The sequence below is a fragment of the Hypanus sabinus genome, chromosome X1, assembly GCF_030144855.1.
Source record: "Hypanus sabinus isolate sHypSab1 chromosome X1, sHypSab1.hap1, whole genome shotgun sequence".
NCBI lineage: Eukaryota > Metazoa > Chordata > Chondrichthyes > Myliobatiformes > Dasyatidae > Hypanus > Hypanus sabinus.
Genome location: NC_082738.1, coordinates 2,804,839 through 2,825,233, shown reverse-complemented (window position 1 = coordinate 2,825,233; position 20,395 = coordinate 2,804,839).

The following is a 20,395-nucleotide window of genomic DNA, read 5'->3' as shown; positions in this document are numbered from 1 at the left end:
CTCTCATTATGACTTCTGTATCACGTTCAGATCTGATCTCTCCAACCTCTGTTCCCCGGCTGTAGCTTTCAGATACTGCAGACCAGCCAACTCTCAAGCTGGCCCTCAGCCAGCTGTGAAGCTGGGAAAATAATTAAATGTAGCTCAATGTGCAGTTAAGACTTTCTTATCACCGTTTAGATGTTGCCAGGCTCTCTGTCTGTATTCAGTGGCTTCTGTTTCAGTATGGAATGTTGAGTGCATGCATTTGTGACTTTGAAGCAGCCAAAATTGAAAAATGTCTTGTGTAGTCACAGAAGTTGTCTATAAGGGTTCCCGATTCTGCTATGTTATCCAGTAACTCATGGCTGAGCTTATCTTGGCCTCTACTCCACATTCCTGTCTGGTTCCTATAACCCTTGACTCCCTTAAAGTCTAAAAATCCATCTGTCTGAATATACTTTTATGATTCAGCTTCCTCAGCTCCCTGTGGAGCATTCTAAAGGTTTACTGCTCTTTGAGAGAAGAAATTCCTGCTCATTTTAGTCTGAAATGGGCAACTCCCTATCCTGAGACTAGTTCTAGATCTCACAGCCAGGGGAAAGATTCCCTCAAGAGCTTGGGACAAAATTCAGGTTCTGAGATTTCGTGTATGCGCCAGGCTGAGGAGATAATTGGGCAAAATACCAACCATTGGATTATAATGGAATGCTCCTAGATCAAAATCCCATCTAATTGTTTCAATAACATTACTACTCATCCTTCAAAACACCAAAAAGGAGAGGCAGAGACTGCTTCATGTTTCCTTTATAAGACAATACACTCATACCTGGAATCTTGTCTGTAAATATGAACAGGACATTAAAGAGCAACACACACAAAATGCTGGAGGAACTCACAGTCAATGTTTCAGGCCAAAACCCTTCATCAGATCTCGGCCCAAAACATTGACTGTACTGCTTTCCATAGATGCTGCCTGGCCTGCTGAGCTCCTCCAGCATTTTGTGTGTGTTGCTCTGGATTTCCAGCGTCTGCAGACGTCCTTATGTTGAGGACATGTAAAGAGGCAGTTGTCAGACAGTCTGAGCAAAACCCTGGAACGTGGATGAATTCAGATCTTGAGATTTGTTTAGAGATGCAAGATTGTTTATTTTCATTCTTCAGTACACAAATATAAAGGAGAACAGAATGATTGTTACACTGGACCTGATGCACAATAAAAATAAAAACACAATAAATATAATAAATATAAAAGCAGTCCTATAAAACACAAGGAACAAGTAACTGCTGAGTGTGGTCCTATGTACATACTTTAGATTAGCTTAAATACAGTACATAGACTGTTGTAGCCATTACTAAAACTTGGTTGAGAGAGGGGCAGGAATGGGTGATTAATGTACCATGTTTTTGAAGTTTCAGAAGCAATAGAGGAGGAGGTGAACGGGGCGGGGGTTGGTGGAGTTGCACTACTCATCAGGGACAATATTACAGCTGCACTCAGGGGAGACACAATGGAGGGATCAGACACTGAGTTCATTTGGGTGGAACTCGGGAATAGGAAGGGTGCAATCACACCGATGGGATTGTACTACAGACCCCCTGATAGCCACCGGGACATTGAGGAAGGGAATTAGGAGAGCCAGGAGGGGATGTGAAAAGTCCTTGACAAATAAGATTAAGGTATACATACATCAAGAGTAGGAGGATAACTAGAGAGAGGGTGGGACCACTCAAGGATAAAGGGAGTAACATTTGTTTGGAAGTAGAGAACGTGAGTGAGGTGCTTAGTGAGTACTTTGTTTTCACATTTACCAAGGAAAAGTATATAGAGGACCAGGAGATGTGTGCTGAGTGTATAAGCGTTAGGGCGTTTGGAGATCAAGAAGGAAGAAGTGTTGGGCCTTCTAATGAGTATTAAGGTGGATAAGTCCTCAGGTTATTAAAGGAGGCAAGAGATGAGATTGCCTGGGCCTTGACCAGTATCTTTGTGTCCTCTCTAGCTAGAGGCTGTCACAACCACGGTTTCAGCAATTACGCTTGTGAATATGCACGTGTCAGCTAATTAGTATTTCATTGTGATAGTACTTAACTCCATACTTGCTTGTCGAGACTTGGACACAGCACAGCAAAGCTTTGCTGCCTGTTTGCGTTTGGCCTTGCCTGAGAAATTGGACTGTTGAATCAACTGACTCTGAAGACTAGCTGTATTTGTTTCTTATTTAGTTGTTCTTTTCAGCTGCAGTGTAGGCTTCGTTCTCCACTCGGGAGTTTTAGTTAATGGCCCTGTTTGGCCGTTTTCCCTCTAACTCTGTTTGCATTAAAGTCTGTGAACTATCGACCTGCTTCAGTGTCTCTCACTCTGCACTTGGGCCATATCTGAACCTGGCAAGGTCCCAGAGGACTGGTGAGTGGCTAATGTTGTACCTCTGTTTAAGAAGGGAGCAAGGGAAAATCCTGGGAACTACAGGGTGGTGAGTTGCACGTCAGTTGTAGAGAAATTGCTGGAGCAAATTCTCAGGGATAGGATATGTGAGCATTTAGAAACCCATGGCTTAATTAGGGACAGCCAGCACACCATTGTCTGGGGCAGGTTGTTTTACCAACTTGATTGAACTTTTTGACACAGTGACAAGAGAGATTGAGGCAGTGGATGCTGTCTACATAGATTTTAGTAAGGCACTCCCTTATGGGAAGCTAATCCAGAAGATGAGGATGCATGGGATCCATGGCGAATTGGTTGTTTGGATTCAGAATTAACTTGCATGTAGAAGACAGAGACTAGTGGTTGAAGGGACATTCGTGCTGGAGGTCTGTAATTACTGGTGTTCTGCAGGTATCTGTGCTGGGACCTCTGCTGTTTGTAATGTATATACATGACATGGATCAAAATGTAGATGGATGGGTTAGTGATGCTGAGATTGGTGGAGATGTGGATAGTGCAGAAGCCTGGCAAAGAACACAGCACAATATAGACCAGTTGCAGATATGGGCTGCGAAATGGCAGATGGAGTTTAACCCAGATAAATGTGAGGTGTTTCATCTCGGTAGGGCAAATGCAGGGAGACAGTTAAGAGCAAGGTTTTTAACAGTGTTGCTGAGCAGAGAGATCTTGGGATTCAAGTTCATATCTCCTCGAAAATGGCTACACCGGTTGATAAGGTGGTTCAGAAGGTTGGTGGAATACTTGCTTTTATTAATCGAGGCACAGAGCTCAAAAGTCAGCAGATAATGTTGCAACTTTATAAAACACTGGTTAGGCGACATCTGGAATATTGCATACAGTTCTGGTCCCTCCACTATAGGAAGGATGGGGAGGCTTTGGAGAGGGTGCAGAAGAGGTTTATTGGGATGCTGCCTGGTTTAGAGGGCATGTGCCATCATGAGAGGCTGGATAAACTTGAGTGGTTTTCTCTGGAGTGCCAGAGGCTGAGGGGAGATCTGAGAGAGGTTTAAAAGGTTATGAGAGGCATATGTAGAGTGGACAGAGAGTACCTGTTTCCCAGGGTTGAAATGTCTAATACCAGAGGGCATGCATTGAAGGTGGGAGGGGGGGGGGGGGTTGTAGATTCAAGGGGAATGTGAGGATGTGAGGGGTAGGTTTTTTTACTCAGAGTCATGGATGGTTGGAATGCACTGCCTGGTATGGTGGTAGAGGCAAATACATTGGAGGCTTTTAGGAGAGACTTGGACAGGTACATGGATGTCCTGAAATCGAAATGGTTCTCAGCTGCTGCTCTGAGCAAGGTTCATGTGACCTCAGCCATCTCAGAAAATCCTTCTGTGTTTTGCCAAGAATGTGAAGGACACTGGAAGTTTCAGGCAGAGTGAACGGTAACTTATAACTGTACATGAGATAACTTTGTGGCTGCTCTGCAGTATAATAAAGCATTGGCCCTGATTATATGCTCATGCTTGGGGCTACTTGTCACTCAGGAGTGCCTGCCAGCACACGGAGAGCAAAGTTTGTCATTAGATTCTCCCCCTCTTGGGAGGAAATATTGATTCAATACATTGGACCTGTGTGAGGACAACGTATTAATCTATCTGTGTTCACTTAACCCCTTGAAGAGGAGAGTAACCCTTTGGGAAAATAAAATCTTTACGAAGAGGTCTGATTAAATGCAATGGATTATTTTCCCTGGCTGCTTTTTTAACTCTTTTATAGTTTAATGAGATCATGGGTGGTGATGGCCTAATTGAGGGGAATAGTTGGGAGGGGGAGGAGTTGCAGATCTTGTGATAATAAAGGAAATTCATGGATATACACTATGATCCCCAGCACACTGTGCACTGCCGACAGAGGTATAGAGACAGGATTACTGTCATCTACACGGGAGAAAATCCAAAGCAACTCACACAAAATGCCGGAGGAATTCAGCAGCTCAGGCAGCCTCTATGGAAATGAATAAACAGTCGACGTTTCAGGCTGAGACTTTCTGAGGAAGGTTCCTGCAGCATTTTGTGTGTGTCGCTTTGTCATCTGTTCTCACTGAATGAAAACAATATAGAAATACAGTATAACATCACAAACACAGATCAGAATTCCTCACAGGTGCTTAATAGCTGCTTGTGAAATGTCTTTATCTGGTGATGTTTAAGTGATGAAGAAATTAATAGTGCGGCAAGCCTATGGCTAAATGCACCATTCAGTGTGACACTAAGTTGTGTCAATCCAGGCAGAGCAAGACTGTTTTAAATTACCTCCAGTCTGAGTTAGTACCTTCAGCTCCAGTTGCGAAGGTCAGACACAGCCACAAACATCTGATTCCCTATAAAGAGCTATCAGATTGTTATCAGGAGCAATGAAGACATAAAATGAATGGAAAGGTGCACTTTTCTATTTTGCCTTTCATGATTACTGTGCATTTCAAAGTGTTCTTCAGTCAACGAAGCAGACAAATCATACTGAGCAGTTAAGCAAGAAAAGGACTCACACCGCCATTTTCAGAAACAATTATTATCCCTCAACAATCTTGAAACAGAGGGGATAACTTCACTCAACTTCACTTGCTCCATCACTGAACTTTTTGCACAACCTATGGATTCACTTTCAAGGACTCTTCATCTCATGTTCAAGTCAAGTCAAATCAAGTTTATTGTGATTTAACTACATACTTGAAGATAACATATATAACCATATAATGTTGTTCGAACCGAGACAACATTTCTCCAAACTAGGGTTTAAAGCACATTAGTACACATAACACACAAAAACTTATGAAGATAAGGATAAAACCTACAGATGAATCATGCATGAATAACAAACGAAAGTGTTTAAATTAAGTAATGTAAGGTACAGAACAGATAAACCAGTGGTACTTTGAAAATGATGCAGCAGCAAGTGCAGAAGCCTAATGACCTGGAGGAAGAAACTGATTCCCATCTTGACCATTCTTGTTTTTATGCATCGGAGTCTCCTGCCTGATGGTAGAAATTCAAAGAGGATGCTAGATGGATGGGTGGGATCCTTAATACTAACAAGGGCCCTGTGTACACAGCGCTCCTGATAAATTTCCCTGATGAATGGCAGGGGACATTTTACTATAGCCGAAGAAAGAATAAATTTCATGGTTCATGTTTTTTTGTAAGGAGGTAGAACTGATTTTGATGCAAGCATCCCCTACCCACACTCCCATTCCAACCTTCATCCTTAACATAAAGTTAAATCCAATAATCCAGTACCTTCAGGATTTTGGTGGGCTAGATGGATGGTTGTTCTGGACCATTGAATATTATTCATTTTGACACCCAACACATTTACTTCACATTTTTTATAAGTTGCACAGTTATAAGTTAATAAATTTTCCAGTGAATCCCGTGAGTTCAATGGGAATGGGGGAAAAACATTGATTTTTAAAGGAATAAAGGAAGTAGGACCAGATAAATGTAATGAAAATGTGGAAACAGGAGCTCATAAATTTACAGGGAGCAAGAGAAATGATGCCTGATAAGTTTAAAAAGAGTATGTGAACCAGCACCCAGGTGAATTTGAAGGAAGCAGAGCTTAGTGAACCAGATGTCAAACCAACAGGATTTCCAAAGAATCAGATACTAGATTATCAGAGTTTTGTTGTAATTTTAAACTGAACTTAAAAGATCTGACCAAGTGCAATTAGGCTGGAAATTTGGATTGTTTCTGAAATTGCCTAGAGATAGTCATGCATTGTAAGAAGTGCCCCAAGTGGTTGCTGAACAGTACACTGAACACTTTTTTTTTAGCAGAACTACTGCCTCAGGCATCATTGATGCTGCATATTTTTTCTACAGGTGCTATAGACACATGAAGAAGCATACAGTATCTGAGACAGATATTGTATCTGTGGGGCTTTGTGAAGTAGAGAAGGCTGGGAGTTGGAGGTCCATTTGGGACCTGTGGATTTTTGATGATGGCATCCGTTAGTCTCGCAAGACCATGGATCTGTGCCTGGAAAGTCTTGCAAGTGTCCTCTCCAGGGCGCAGGCCTGGGCAGGGTTGTATGGAAGACCAGCAGTTGCCCATGCTGCAAGTCTCCCCTCTCCATGCCACCGATGTTGTCCAAGGGAAGGGCAAGGGCCGATACAGCTTGGCACCAGTGTTGTCGCGGGAGTTGCCAGAGTGAGGTTGAAGGCAATGTCGGACTGCCTCGGGGACTCCAGCTCCAGATTTTTCCTCAGGGTTTACTCCTGAAGCCTTTCCCATGAGTGGGTTTGGCTGCGAGGCAGCGGAGGTTTGAAATCAGAGTTTTCCCTCTCTTAGATGGACTGCCTTCCCAGGCTGATGAGTTCCATCTACACGAATGTGGATTTTTACCCACATGGAAATTGGTGCCTTTTGGAGGAGACAGAAATCCCAATTAGGATACAGGGAACTGGGAAGATCCAAGTGCTGGGAGGACAGGACCTAAAGTTGTAAAGGATTCAGGGTTTGCAGAGTTCAGAGGTGTGGGGAGGCAAGTGATGAGTATATGGTTAGGATTTCACCAATTAGGGAATTAGGGATCAATGAGTTGAAATTTCAGAAACTCAGAGGGCTATGGGCTTAATGTGGATGTACATGTGGCTAAATGGGAGGGGATAAATTAAGACAACCTAAGGTAGGTTATCTTAATTTAATTAGTTTGGTTAGTAAGCCCTGTTGTCCCAAAAATGCCCAGTGACAGGTGCTCCACAGACCAATGTAGAGCTCTATCTTTTTACATCTGTACAAACCAACCATTGTTCAAACGCATCTCTCCCATTTCCCGCACATCTGTCCTCACCCCATCCACCCGCCACCCCACTCGGGATAGGGTTCCCTTTGTCCTCACCTACCACCCCACCAGCCTCCAGGTCCAATGTATAATTCTCCATAACTTCCGCCACCTCCAACGGGATCCCACTACCAAGCACATCTTTCCCTCCCCCCCCCCTTACTGCTTTCCATAGGGATCACTCCCTACACGACTCCCTTGTCCATTCATTCCCCCCCATCCCTTCCCACCGATCTCCCTCTTGGCACTTATCCTTGTAAGCAGAACAAGTGCTACACCTGCCCTTACACTTCCTCCCTCACCACCATTCAGGCCTCAGACAGTCCTTCCAGGTGAGGCGACACTTCACCTGTGAGTCGGCTGGTGTGGTATACTGTGTCCGGTGCTCCCGGTGTGGCCTTTTATATATTGGTGAGACCCGATGCAGACTGGGAGACCGTTTCGCTGAACACCTATGCTCGGTCCACCAGAGAAAGCAGGATTTCCCAGTGGCCACACATTTTAATTCCATGTCCCATTCCCATTCTGAGATGTCTATCCATGGCCCCCTCTACTGTCAAGATGAAGCCACCTTATATATCGGCTGGGTAGCCTCCAACCTGATGGCATGAACATTGACTTCTCTAACTTCTGTTAATGCTTCTTACCCCATCCCTGACATATTTAGCTTTTTCCCCCCTCCTTTTTCATCTCTCTTTCTGCCCATCACTCTGCCTGTTCTCCATCTCCCTCTGGTGCTCCCCTCCCCCTTTCTTTCTCCCTAGGCCTCCCGTCCCATGAACCTTTCCCTTCTCCAGCTCTGTGTGACTTTCGCCAATCACCTTTCCAGCTCTTAGCTTCATCCCACCCCCTCCGGTCTTCTCCTATAATTTCACATTTCTCACTCCCCCTCCTACTTCCAAATCTCTTACTATCTTTCCTTTCAGTTAGTCCTGACAAAAGGTCTTGGCCTGAAACGTCGACAGTGCTTCTCCCTATAGATGCTGCCTGTCCTGCTGCGTTCCACCAGCATTTTGTGTGTGTTGCTTGAATTTCCAGCATCTGCAGATTTCCTTGTGTTTGCTCTAATTAGGAATTTTTTTACATGGTTTAAAAACTGTGCAGCAAATTAAATGCTTATTTTTGTAATCAAACAAACACAAACCACCAACTCACAACATAAGGAAACAATGTCAGGCAGTCAAAACAACTGACAAATACAATGGCAAAAATAAAATGTTTCAACTGGATGGTGTTGGCGTTCAGCAGGCTGACTTCCATTCAGTGCTCAGCTTTACAATTTGTAACAGTGTTTTAACACTGGTAATGTAAGTACAATGAAGCTCTCAAATATTTCAAACTAAAGTTTTGGTATGTTTAATATTTAGAAAATATGTGGATTATATTCATTAATACATAATTATAGGAGATTTCACAATTATATTAATATAGATTTAAAAATTATATTTGCAAAATTTTAAAATTATATTAACATTATATAAAAGAGAATTCCAGCTGTGCAGTACCAAAGGCTATGAGCATGGAACAATTTCAGTTACTGAGAACAGTGCCACAGCAGCTTAGAGCGAACAGTGCCACAAACTAAATTCTCCCACAAATGACCCAAAGTAAGGATGAGGATGTTACATGATGTATACCTACATACTTGGAAATCAAAGTTGACAGTCGAATGTGACGTGTCGGAATATACCTTGTTAACTAGCAGAGAAACAATGCAGAGAATTTCACTATGGATACTGTTGCAGGAGATGACCTCCCAGGGGAATGCCATGGAAACCAGCTTACTGACACTGAGCATGGGTCTGTGGTGCAGAAGGGAAAGAGGGAGAAGACGGGATTGATAGTGATGGGGGACTCAATAGTCAGAGGAATAACCAGGAGATTCTGTGGATATGAACGGGACACCTGGATGGTATGTCACCTCCCAGGTGCCAGGGTCAGGGATGTCTCAGATCACGTCCACAACATTTTGAAAGGGGAGGGAGAGCGGCCAGATGCCTTGATACATATTGATACCAATGACAGAGGAAAGAAAAGCAAAGAAATCAGAAGAGAGAATTTGGAGATCTAGGCAGAAAGCTGAAAAGCAGAACCTCCAGGATAGTAATTTCTGAATTGCTTCCTGTGCCATGCACCGTTGAGGGTAGAAACAGGATGATTTGTCAGATAAATGCATGGCTGAGAAGCTGGTATAGAGGGAAGGGCTTCCTATTCTTGGATCATTGGGATCTCTTCTGGGGGAGGCATGACCTGTACAAAAGGGGTGGGTTGCCCCTGAACCCGAGGGGAACCACTACTCTTGTGGGCCAGTTTGTAGAGCTGTAGCAGAGCGTTCAAACTAACTTGGCAGGTGGATAGGAACTGGAAGTGAAAGGACTCAGAATAGGATGGATGGTTAAAAAAAAGCAAAGACAGCATGCAGCTAGATTGTCAGGAAGGGCAGGCATAATTGCGGCCAGCAGGATGAGTATTAGTGCATTAGGGATGCAGAATCATAAAGGACAGCAAATACGGTACTCAATGTGTTATATTTCAATGCACGTAGTATAAGAAATAAGGTGGATGATCTTGTTGCATTATTACAAGTTGGCAAGAATGATGCTGTGGCCATCACTGAATCGTGGCTGAAGGATGGTTGTAGTTGGGAGCTGAATACCCAAGGTTACACGTTGTATCGGAGGGATAGGAAGGTGGGCAGAGGGGGTGGTGTGGCTCTACTGGTAAAAAATGGCATCAAATCAGTAGAAAGATGTGCCATAGGATCAGAAGATGTTGATTCCTTGTGAGTTGAGTTAAGAAACTGCAAGGGTAAGAGGATGTTGATGGCAGTTATATACAGACCTCCCAACAGTGGCTGGGATATGGACCACAGATTACAACAGGATGTAGAAAAGTTGTGTCAAAAGGGCAATGCTATGATAGTCATGGGAGATTTTAACATTTAGGTCGTTGGGAAAATCATATTGGTAATTGATCTCTAGAGAGTGAATTTGTTGAATGCCTGTGAGATGGCTTTTTAGAGCGGTTTGTCATTGAGCCTACCAGGGGATCAAATATACTGGATTGGGTGTTATGTAATAACCCAGAGGTGTGCAGGGAGCTGAAGATAAAAGAACCCTTAAGAGGCAGTGATCACGATATGATTGAGTTCAACTTGAAATTTGATAGGGAGAAAGTAAAGTCTGATGTGGCAGTATTTCAGTGGAGTAACGGAAATTACAGTGGTATGAGAGAGGAGCTAGCCAAAGTAAATAGGATGGAGATGCTGGCAGAAATGACAGCAGAGCAGCAGTGGTGAGAATTTCTGGGAAAAATGAGGAAGGTACAGGATAGATGTATTTCAAAAATGAAGAAATACTCAAATGGCAAAAAAGCACAACCGTGGCCGACAAGCGAAGTCAAAGCTAATGTAAAAGCAAAAGAGAGGGCAGACAACAAAGCAAAAATTAGTGGGAAGACAGAAGATTGGGAAGGTTTTAAAAACCTACAGAGAGCAACTAAAAGAATCATTAGGAGGGAAAAGATGAAAAATGAAAGTAGGTGAGTAAACAATATCAGAATCAGAATCAGAAACAGGTTTATTATCACCGACATGTGTTGTGAAAATTGTAAACTTAGCAGCATCAGTTCAATGCAATACATAATAGAGAAGAAAATAAATCAATCAATCTAACAATTACAGTATACATATATTGAATAGATTATAAATTGTGCAAAAAGAGAAATAGTATATATTAAAAAAGTGAGGTAGTGTCCACAGGTTCAATGTCCATTTAGAAGTCAGATGACAGAGGGGAAGAAGCTGTTCCTGAATTGCTGAGTGTGTGCCTTCAGGCTTCTGTATCTCCTACCTGATGGTAACAGTGAGAAAAGGGCATGCCCTGGGTGCTGGAGGTCCTTAATAATGGATGCTGCCTTTCTGAAACACCATTCCTTGAAGATGTCCTGGGTACTTTGTAGGCTAGTACCCAAGATGGAGCCAACTAAATTTATGACCCTCTGCAGCTTCTTTTGGTCCTGTGTAGTAGCCTCTCCATACCAGACAGTGATGCAGCCTTTCAGAATGCTCTCCATGGTACATTTATAGAAGTTTTTGAGTGTATTTGTTGACATACCAAATCTCTTCAAACACCTAATGAAGTATAGCCACCATCTTACCTTCTTTGTAGCTGCTTTGATATGTTGGGACCAGGTTAGATCCTCAGAGATCTTGACACCCAGGAACTTGAAACTTCTCACTCTCTCCACTTCTGATCCCTCTATGAGGATTGGTATGTGTTCCTTCATCTTACCCTTCCTGAAGTCCACAATCAGCTCTTTTGTCTTACTGATGTTGAGTGCAAGGTTGTTGCTGTGACACCACTCTACTAGCTGGCATATCTCACTCCTGTACGCTCTCTCGTCACCACCTGAGATTCTACCAACAATGGTTGTATTATCAACAAATTTATTTGAGCTATGCCTAGCCACACAGACATGGGTACAGAGAGAGTAGAGCAGTGGGCTAAGCGCACACCCCTGAGGTGCACCCATGTTGATTGTCAGCGAGGAGGATATGTTATCACCAATCCACACAGATTGTAGTCTTCCAGTTAGGAAGTTGAGGATCCAATTGCAGAGGGAGGTACAGAGACCCAGGTTCTGCAACTTCTCAATCAAGATTGTGGGAATGATGGTATTAAATGCTGAGCTATAGTCGATGAACAGCATCCTGACATAGGTGTTTGTGCTGTCCAGGTGGTCTAAAGCCGTGTGAAGAGCCATTGAGATTGTGCCTGCCATTGACCTAATGTGGTGAGAGGCAAATTGCAATGGGTCCATGTCCTTGCTGAAGCAGGAGTTCAGTCTAATCATGACCAACCTCTCAAAGCATTTCATCATTGTAGACGTGAATGCTACCGGGTGACAGTAAACTAGGCAGCTCACATTGGGTAGAAAAGGCTTTTTCAAGTATATAAAAAAATAAAAGAGAGATGAGAGTGGGTATAGAACAGCTGGAAAATGAGACTGGGGACTGCTGGAAAATAATAATGAGGGACAAGGAGATGACAGATGAACTAAATAAGTACTTTGCATCAGTCTTCACTGTGGAAGACACTAGTAGTGTGCCAGATGTTGAAGGTTGTGAGGGAAGAGAAGTGAGTGCAGTTACTACTACAAGGGAGAAGGTGCTAAAAAAGCTAAAAGACCTAAGGGTACATAAGTCACCAGACCAGATGAACTACATCTTAGAGTTCTGAAAGAAGTAGCATTAGAGATTGTGGAGGCATTAGAAATGATCCTTCAAACATTATTGGACTCTGGTATGGTGCCAGAGGACTGGAAAATTGCAAATGTCACTCACTCTTTAAGAAAGGAGGGAGACAGCAGAAAGGGAATTATAGACCAGTTAGCCTGACCTCAGTGGTTGGGAAGATGTTGGAGTCAATTGTTAAGGATGAGGGTATGGAGTACTTGGTGATACAGGACAAGATTGGAAAAAGTCAGCATGGTTTCCTTAAAGGAAAGTCTTGCTTGATGAATCAGTTGGAATTATTTGAGCAGATGACAAGTAGGATAGATAAAAGGGACACAATGGATGTTGTATATTTGGACTTTCAGAAGGACTTTGACAAGTTGCTACACATGAGGCTGCTTACCAAGTTAAGAGCCCATGGTATTACAGGAAAGTTACTAGCATGGTTAGAGCATTGGCTAATTGGTAGGAGGCAGTGAGTGGAAACCTTCGTTCCTTTTCTAATTGGCTGCCGGTGACTAGTGGTGTTCTGCAAGAATCAGTGTTGGGACTGCTTCTTTTTATGCTGTATATCAATGATTGAGATGAGGGAATAGATGGCATTTTTGCAAAGTTTGCAGATGATATGAAGATTGGTGGATGGGCAGGTAGTGTTGAGGAAACAGGTAGGATGCAAAAGGACTTAGACAGATTAGGAGAACGGGCAAGAAAGTTGCAAATGAAATATAATGTTGGAAAATGCATGATCATGCACTTCGGTAGTCGAAAGGTTAACTAGCAGGTTGAGTTGTTGGTGAGTAAGGCAAATGCCATGTTAGCATTCATTTCAAGAGGTCTAGAATACAAGAGCAGGGATGTGATGCTGAGGCTTTATAAGGCACTGGTGAGGCCTCACCTTGAGTATTGTGAACAGTTTCGGACTCCTCATCTTAGAAAAGTTGTGCTGGCATTGGAGGGGCTCAGAGGAGGTTCACAAGGACGAATCCAGGAATGAAAGGGTTATCATATGAGGAATGTTTGATAGCTCTGGGTCAGTACTCGCTGAAATTCAGAAGGATGAAGGAGATCTCATTGAAACCTTTTGAATGTTGAAAGGCCAAGACTGAGTAGATGTGGAAAAGATGTTTCCTGTGGTGGGGGAGTCTAGGACAAGAAGGCACAGACTCAGAATAGAGGGGTGTCTATTTAAGACAGAGACGTGGAGAAATTTCTTTAGCCAGATTGTGGTACATTTGTGGAATTTGTAACCACAAGCAGATGTGGAAGCCACATAGTTGGATCTATTTAGGGCAGAGATTGATAGCCTCTTGATTGGCCATGGCATAGAACACCAGGGAGTGAGGCTGAGGAGGGGGTGAAAAGGATCAGCTCTGATTGTATGGTGGAACAGACTTGATGGGCCAAATGGCCAAATTCTGCTCCTATGTCTTATGATCTTATTATCACATTTCACATGTCCATTCTCCACCATTTAGTCCAAGACTAAGTAGCATTACAAAATCAAACTCCTTGGCTACATAACACAATAAACCTTTTCATGTCTCAGTAGATGATAGCACATCTGATAGTGCAAATTTGACTCTGCACTGCGGTCTCGACTCGGGGCTTATCGTTACTTCCTGGCTTAGAGGTGAGGATAACATACTGGTTCCCCTGCAATTTGACGTCAATACTTGACAAAGTTGGCAAGCATTTTTTTTTCCCATTCTTGCTTGCAAACTGACAACATTCAGCATGCAACAGTTTCCAAGGAGTCGTTGGATTGCGTAGCAGGAGAGAGAGTTCAAAAGAATTAAACGGGGCAGTCAGGACATTTTGTGAACCACAGTTCCCAAAGAGATGTTGGGTTGTGTTCCGGAAGAGATAGCTTAAAAGAAACGAGCATGGGCAATCAGGCTATTTTGTGCACCACGGTCCCTGAGGAGACATTGGATGTGCATAATTAGGCACTTGGCAAGGTCCAATAAAAAGAAGTTAGGTTTAAGCAGAGCAGTCATTGGAGAGGGTCTAGAGGAGGTTCAGATTACGGAAATGAAAGCGTTAACATACAGTATGAGGAGCGTTTGATGTTCTCTGGGCCTGTACTCACTGGAGTTTAGAATAAGGTGAAACCTTATTGAAACCAATCGAATATTGAAAGGCCTGGAGTGAGTGGAATGATGTAGAGAGGATGTTTCCTGTAGTGGGGAAGTCCAGGAACAGATGGCACAGCCTCAGAATAGAAGGATGTCCATTTAGAACAGAGGTGAGAAGGATTTTTTTTAGCCAGAGAGAGGTGAATCTGTGGAATTCATTGCCACAGGCAGCTGTAGAGTCCAAGTCATTGGGTATATTTAAAGCGGAGATTGATAGTTTCTTGATGAGTTGGGGCATCAATGGTTACAGGGAAAAGGCAGGAGAATGGGGTTGAGAGGGATAATAAATCAGCCATGATGGAATGGTGGAGCAGACTCAATGGGCTGAGTGGCCTAAATCTGCTCCTACGTCTTATGGTTTAATATCTGCCAACATCGAATGATGGGTACCAAGTCAATTATTTTGGTTTCCTGTAGGTCAATTTGATCAGTATTATTGCAGTTTCCTTAACCATTTAATGTTTTTATTCTCTGTAAAAAAAAACTCTTCTGATCCTCTGGAGTTCTCAATAAGTTGTAGTTTATCATGCCTCTATTATAAATGGAAATCTGCTCTTCTACATCAGCAGATGGATGAGAAAGCCAAACATTTTCTCCAGTTTTTGGGCAAAGACAAAAAGATCAGATGCCAGAGTAAGGTACCAGAAGGCCCTTGTTATCTGTGAATAATGGTGGCACAGTGGTGCTGACTCAGATTTCTAGCAATCTGGGTTCAGTGCTACCCTTGGGGTGCTGTTTTATGGAGTTTGCACATTGTCGTTTGTCCTAGAGCTCTGGGTTCCTTCCACATCCTAAAGACATGCATTTTGGCAGGTTAATTGGGCGATATAAATTTCCCTTAGTATCACTGGGTGTTGGAATTAATGGGAATAAGGGGATAAATGGTTATGTAACACCTTAGTACATGAATGGGATTGCTCTGTGAGCTGGTACTGGCTTGATGACCCTAATGGCCTTGGAAATATGAGAATACGTAACTTTACAATTGTAGTAGAGAGAAGCAGAACTAAATTTAATACAGATTTTCCCCCATCTTCCAGCTCCTTTCCAGGGAAGCATAGTTTGTACCAATAAGAAAGTGAATAATTTCAAGCTGAGTTTGTAGCTCTGGCCTCACACAATTAGACTGCAAAGTTAGATTGCATTTGAAATGTACTGAATATTAATGGACATATTTCTAGCTCTCTTGATGTTGAAAATCTAATTTCATACTGTTTGTGACTAATCTCAAATCCATTGACCAACCTCATCTTTTGAACTACTGAGATTTGCTATTGCTCATGGGACTGAGGCACATCCAACGGACTAGGAAAGGGACTGCTCACTGGCTAATCTGAATTAATTTGCTACCCAGTTGTGCAAGAGCCACTGTTCAGCGCCAGGTCGTGTGAACTGGTTATCACACTGAAACATGTTTCAAGGGTAAGAGAAACACTCCCATCAGTTAGTGGATGTGACAGACAGAAGAAAGAAAAACAGTGGCAAAATTTGGAAATGAAAATGCTGATCGGACGAACATTTCAATTTCCTCCCCTCAGCTGTTCTTTTGTAGATAAATGTCTCTTTTACTGAATTGCGACTCATTCTACAGATGATGTACAGCAACCATCAGCCTGTTAATGCTGTAAGTGATGGTCACAAAATTGATAACATTAATTTAAATACAAATTATGAATCCAGTGTTAATAATTAAAGTCATCCTGAAAGGCTGATTTATAATAATGGGATCTAATTCTGATTTTAGCCCAGGCTATGAGTATAAAGTGAAATAACATTACGTTTGGTCGCACTGTCAGGCTCCCATCTATCAGAGTCCTGCACCCAACTCTGTATAACTATTATATATTCACATTCTTAAAATATTTTATCTATTTAATATATGAAGGTCAGAGTTCTGTTTCTGAATAGTTTCTTTCTCAAAGACCTAAACTAAAGTTTAAAGCCCAGATTTGAAATTTAAATCTCCCTTTCTTTCAAAGCCTGCTTGTGCATAAACAACATTTGATGGTTTACTTTCCATCTTTCAAGCAATTTCAATCTTTACATTTTAAAGGTTCAGTCATTACAATGTACAGTATATGAGAATCATCTTTTAACATGTCTTAAAGGTGCTTGTTTTTATCTGTATGAGGAATCTTGCCATTTTTTTCAGTTTGTTACTAAAATCTTTTTCTTCTCATTTCCCTTGGCAATCTACTAGTCTGAGAAAATTGCCATATATCAACCTTACCAGCACCAAGTATCTCCATGTGTCTCTCCAGGACATACAGGAGTGGTGGAACTGGCAATATCAGAATTTCTTTCTGTAAAACAGAAGGACCTGGGATCTGTAAATCTTGGTCCAATTTAGGTCATATCACCACCATCTTCTTAAGATTTAGAAATGTTTACATTCTGTCTAATCATGGGATGACTGGATGCAGGTTCATTTGCAACATTTAAGAGAGGTTTGGATAGGTACATGGAAGAGAGAGGTATAGAGGGCTATGTTCCAGGTGCAGGATGATGAGACTGGACAGAGAAACAGGTTGGCATGGACTAGATGGGCAGAATGGTCTGTTTCTGTGCTGTAGTGCTGCTTTGTGACTCCATGACTCTATGAATGCAGCTCAGCCCTGTCCCAATCAACAGTTAGGTATTCACGATTCCAACTGGCATTCACATGGGAAACAATAGTAGGGACCCTGGACTATTTTCCTTTCTATAGCATCTTTGCCATTATCCAGACGAAGATTGTATTCCCAATACATACACTTATTGGTCTCAGTGTATTAAACTGCTGAATCTTTGGGAGTTCAGGGATGGGTTGAAAACAATGGTGTTGACTTCCTGATCAACTCCAGGCATTTCCTAGGATTCATTTGATAAATTTGCCTAGGGGATTCACCTCAAGTTTCCTGGGATTTAGTTAACAAATTTGCTGGTGTGGGACTGCTCCAACTCATAATTAAGGTAGGTGGACACAGCAAGGCAAATTTTCGGAGCCACAAATGAGGTTAATAGGTAGAAGATAGCTAATGTTTAGGGTCAAACACACTTAAACCATTCAGTGGGTGATTTGGTCCATAAAGGCGATAGGATAAGGTTTGGTAGGACAAGCAGTAGGAATGGTTCAGCCATGTAGCACATTCTGGATTGGTGGTTTTGATAACATTCTTCGTGTAGTTAAAAAAACGTGCTGATCAATAGAATTTCCTGGCCATTCTCTTCAGACCTTTTAATCAAACCCAGCTGAAATACTCCCTGACACTAGTTCCTCCACCCCACCACAGCCACAACCTCAGCTCTCTCTGCCTCTCCAACTTTTTCCCTGAGTTTAAATAGTTCCTTGAAATCTAACTTTCACCTTGTTGATCTGAATTTGTATGGTGTCAGACTTTGTCAGATACACCTCATGTGAAGCATCTTGAGATGTTTGTACTTAGATCAAAGGCATAACATAAATGTAAGCACTTGTTTCATAAATAAACACTTGAGTCACACATAGCTGGGATACCTCCAAAGTCAAACAATGCTCCAGATTTCACATCATCGGACTGCTTGCATAGAGTTACAAGAAGAATTCTGATGCCACTGAAAATTCCCAGTTAGTATTTTTACAAACTATGGTGGAAAATACATATGTTGTTGTGGGATAGTAGATATAATATCTCAATATTTCATAGATATTGAGTCAAATATTTAATAATGTTTATTGACCTCAAAAGATCTCAAAACCGCTTTATTTTCTATGGTGTTATTTTAAATGTTTTGTGACAGGATGCAATTGCATTATCAGAGATTCAGATCTTTAGTTGGAAGTCCGCCAATGGTGACATGAGAAAAGTAGTGTGACTGATTGAAAACCCTCTGGAATGAGTGGGGTTGTGTTTATCTTTTACAATAGAAACACATGGGAACATGTTATCCCATTGAGACCTGCCTGAAACAGATGAAACTTGACTGAACTGTAGGGGTCTATCATTGTTAACTGTTGCAGAAATACCTTAACAGTTTAAGAGGTCACCTGAGTTCCCCACAGCAGTCAAAGGGAATTCTAGTAATGCTATAATCATACCTTATCTGATTAATTGTCATTCACCAGCCATATGTACTTCCCTTCATCGTGACCCTAATGTGAAGTGAAAGAGTTTAAATTGCAAAATCCATTCTGATATAAGCAGCAAGTTTTGCGGTCTGCTATTCTTAAATGTCTTTCTAGGGCAGTTAAAGATAAGACATAAGAGCAAATTTAGGCCAATCTGCCCATTGAGTCTGCTCCACCATTTCATCACACACTATTTTTTCTCAACCCAATTCTCCCGCCTTCTCCCTGTAATTCTTAGCTCCTTACCAATCAAGAATTTGTCTGTCTCTGCCATAAATACAATACACCCAATGATTTGGCCTCCACAGCTGTCTGTGGCACAAATTCCACAGATTCACCAACCTTTGGCTGAAGAATTTTCTCCTCATGTCAATTTTAAAGGCATATCCATTTATTCTGAGGCTTGCCCTCAGATATTAAACTCTCCTACCAATGATAACATCCTCTCTACTTCTACACTATCCAGGCCTTTCAGTAAATGGTAGATTTCTTACACCTATCATACCAATCAGAAAAGCTTTTCCAACACTGAAGAATACTTACAAAGATGGCAGATTCTATTCCAAACTTTATACTTTAGAGCTGACTCCAGAGGTAATAAATTAACTTAAAAAATGTCATCTCATCTTAGTTATGGAGAGAACCAGTGTAAAAGTGACTCAGCTCTTGACAACCATTCCCAAATGTCACTTTACCTTGGCTAAATCTTTTTGTACAGACTATTTTTGTTGCAATGTCACATTAGTCCCTGTATTTACATGCCTTAAATTGTTAAGTATGACAATGGTGGAGGGAGGAGCAGTGCTGATCTTTCCAACAATACACTTGTTTGAATCCAAAAGGAATTCAACATTAGTTCCAGAACAAAAAATCCCATGGAGACTACGGACTGGGCCATCAGGCTAATAAAATGTATTATTTTAATATAAAAAGTAGTAAATTTAAAAAAAACAAATGAGATTGGTCAGAGATTGTGGTTTGCTAATTTAAAAAAGCAATATTTATTCATTACATCAGTATGAAAAGTTGAAACCAACAGTAATCTTGCAGCATACCAGACCATGCAGCCCAAAAACTGGGTGATGTTGGCTTGTTCTACTCTGGACTCCTCTTAACGTTTTGTCACAAGGGGAGTGACTCGAATCTGAAATGCACTGTTGGAGGAAAGAAATCTTGCAACATTTAAGAAGCATCTAGACTTGCACTTGAATTGCCAAAGTATAGAAGATTACAGACCAAATGCAGTTAAATGGGACGAGTACAATGGTTAGCATAAATGTGATGGGCTGAAAGACCTGTCTCCATTCTGGACAATCACTCCATAACTTATCAACTTTATTCATCTCACATTTTTGTTGTCTATTCCTATCCTTTATATTCTTATCCTTAAAAGTGCATCCAGGCTTTCTTTTTTGAACTGTGATACTACAAGCAGACCTACTCACTCACAGCTGCAAAGATGTGGCTTTAACCCTACCTTCCTGTGCCTTCTGCGTGGAGTTTGCATGGTCTCCCTATATTTACATGGGTCTCTTCAGTTGGTTGCAGTTGCCTGTTACATTCCAAAAATCTGCAGGTTGGGAAGTTTATTAGCTCCTGGAAATTGCTGAGCAGCTGATGCATATCACAAGTCCTGGTTATGTGACCACTGATCTCTGAAGAGTGTTGATAATAGCTGGGTCACCAGTCTCGTAAAGACATTGCCCAGAAGAAGGCAATGACAAACCAC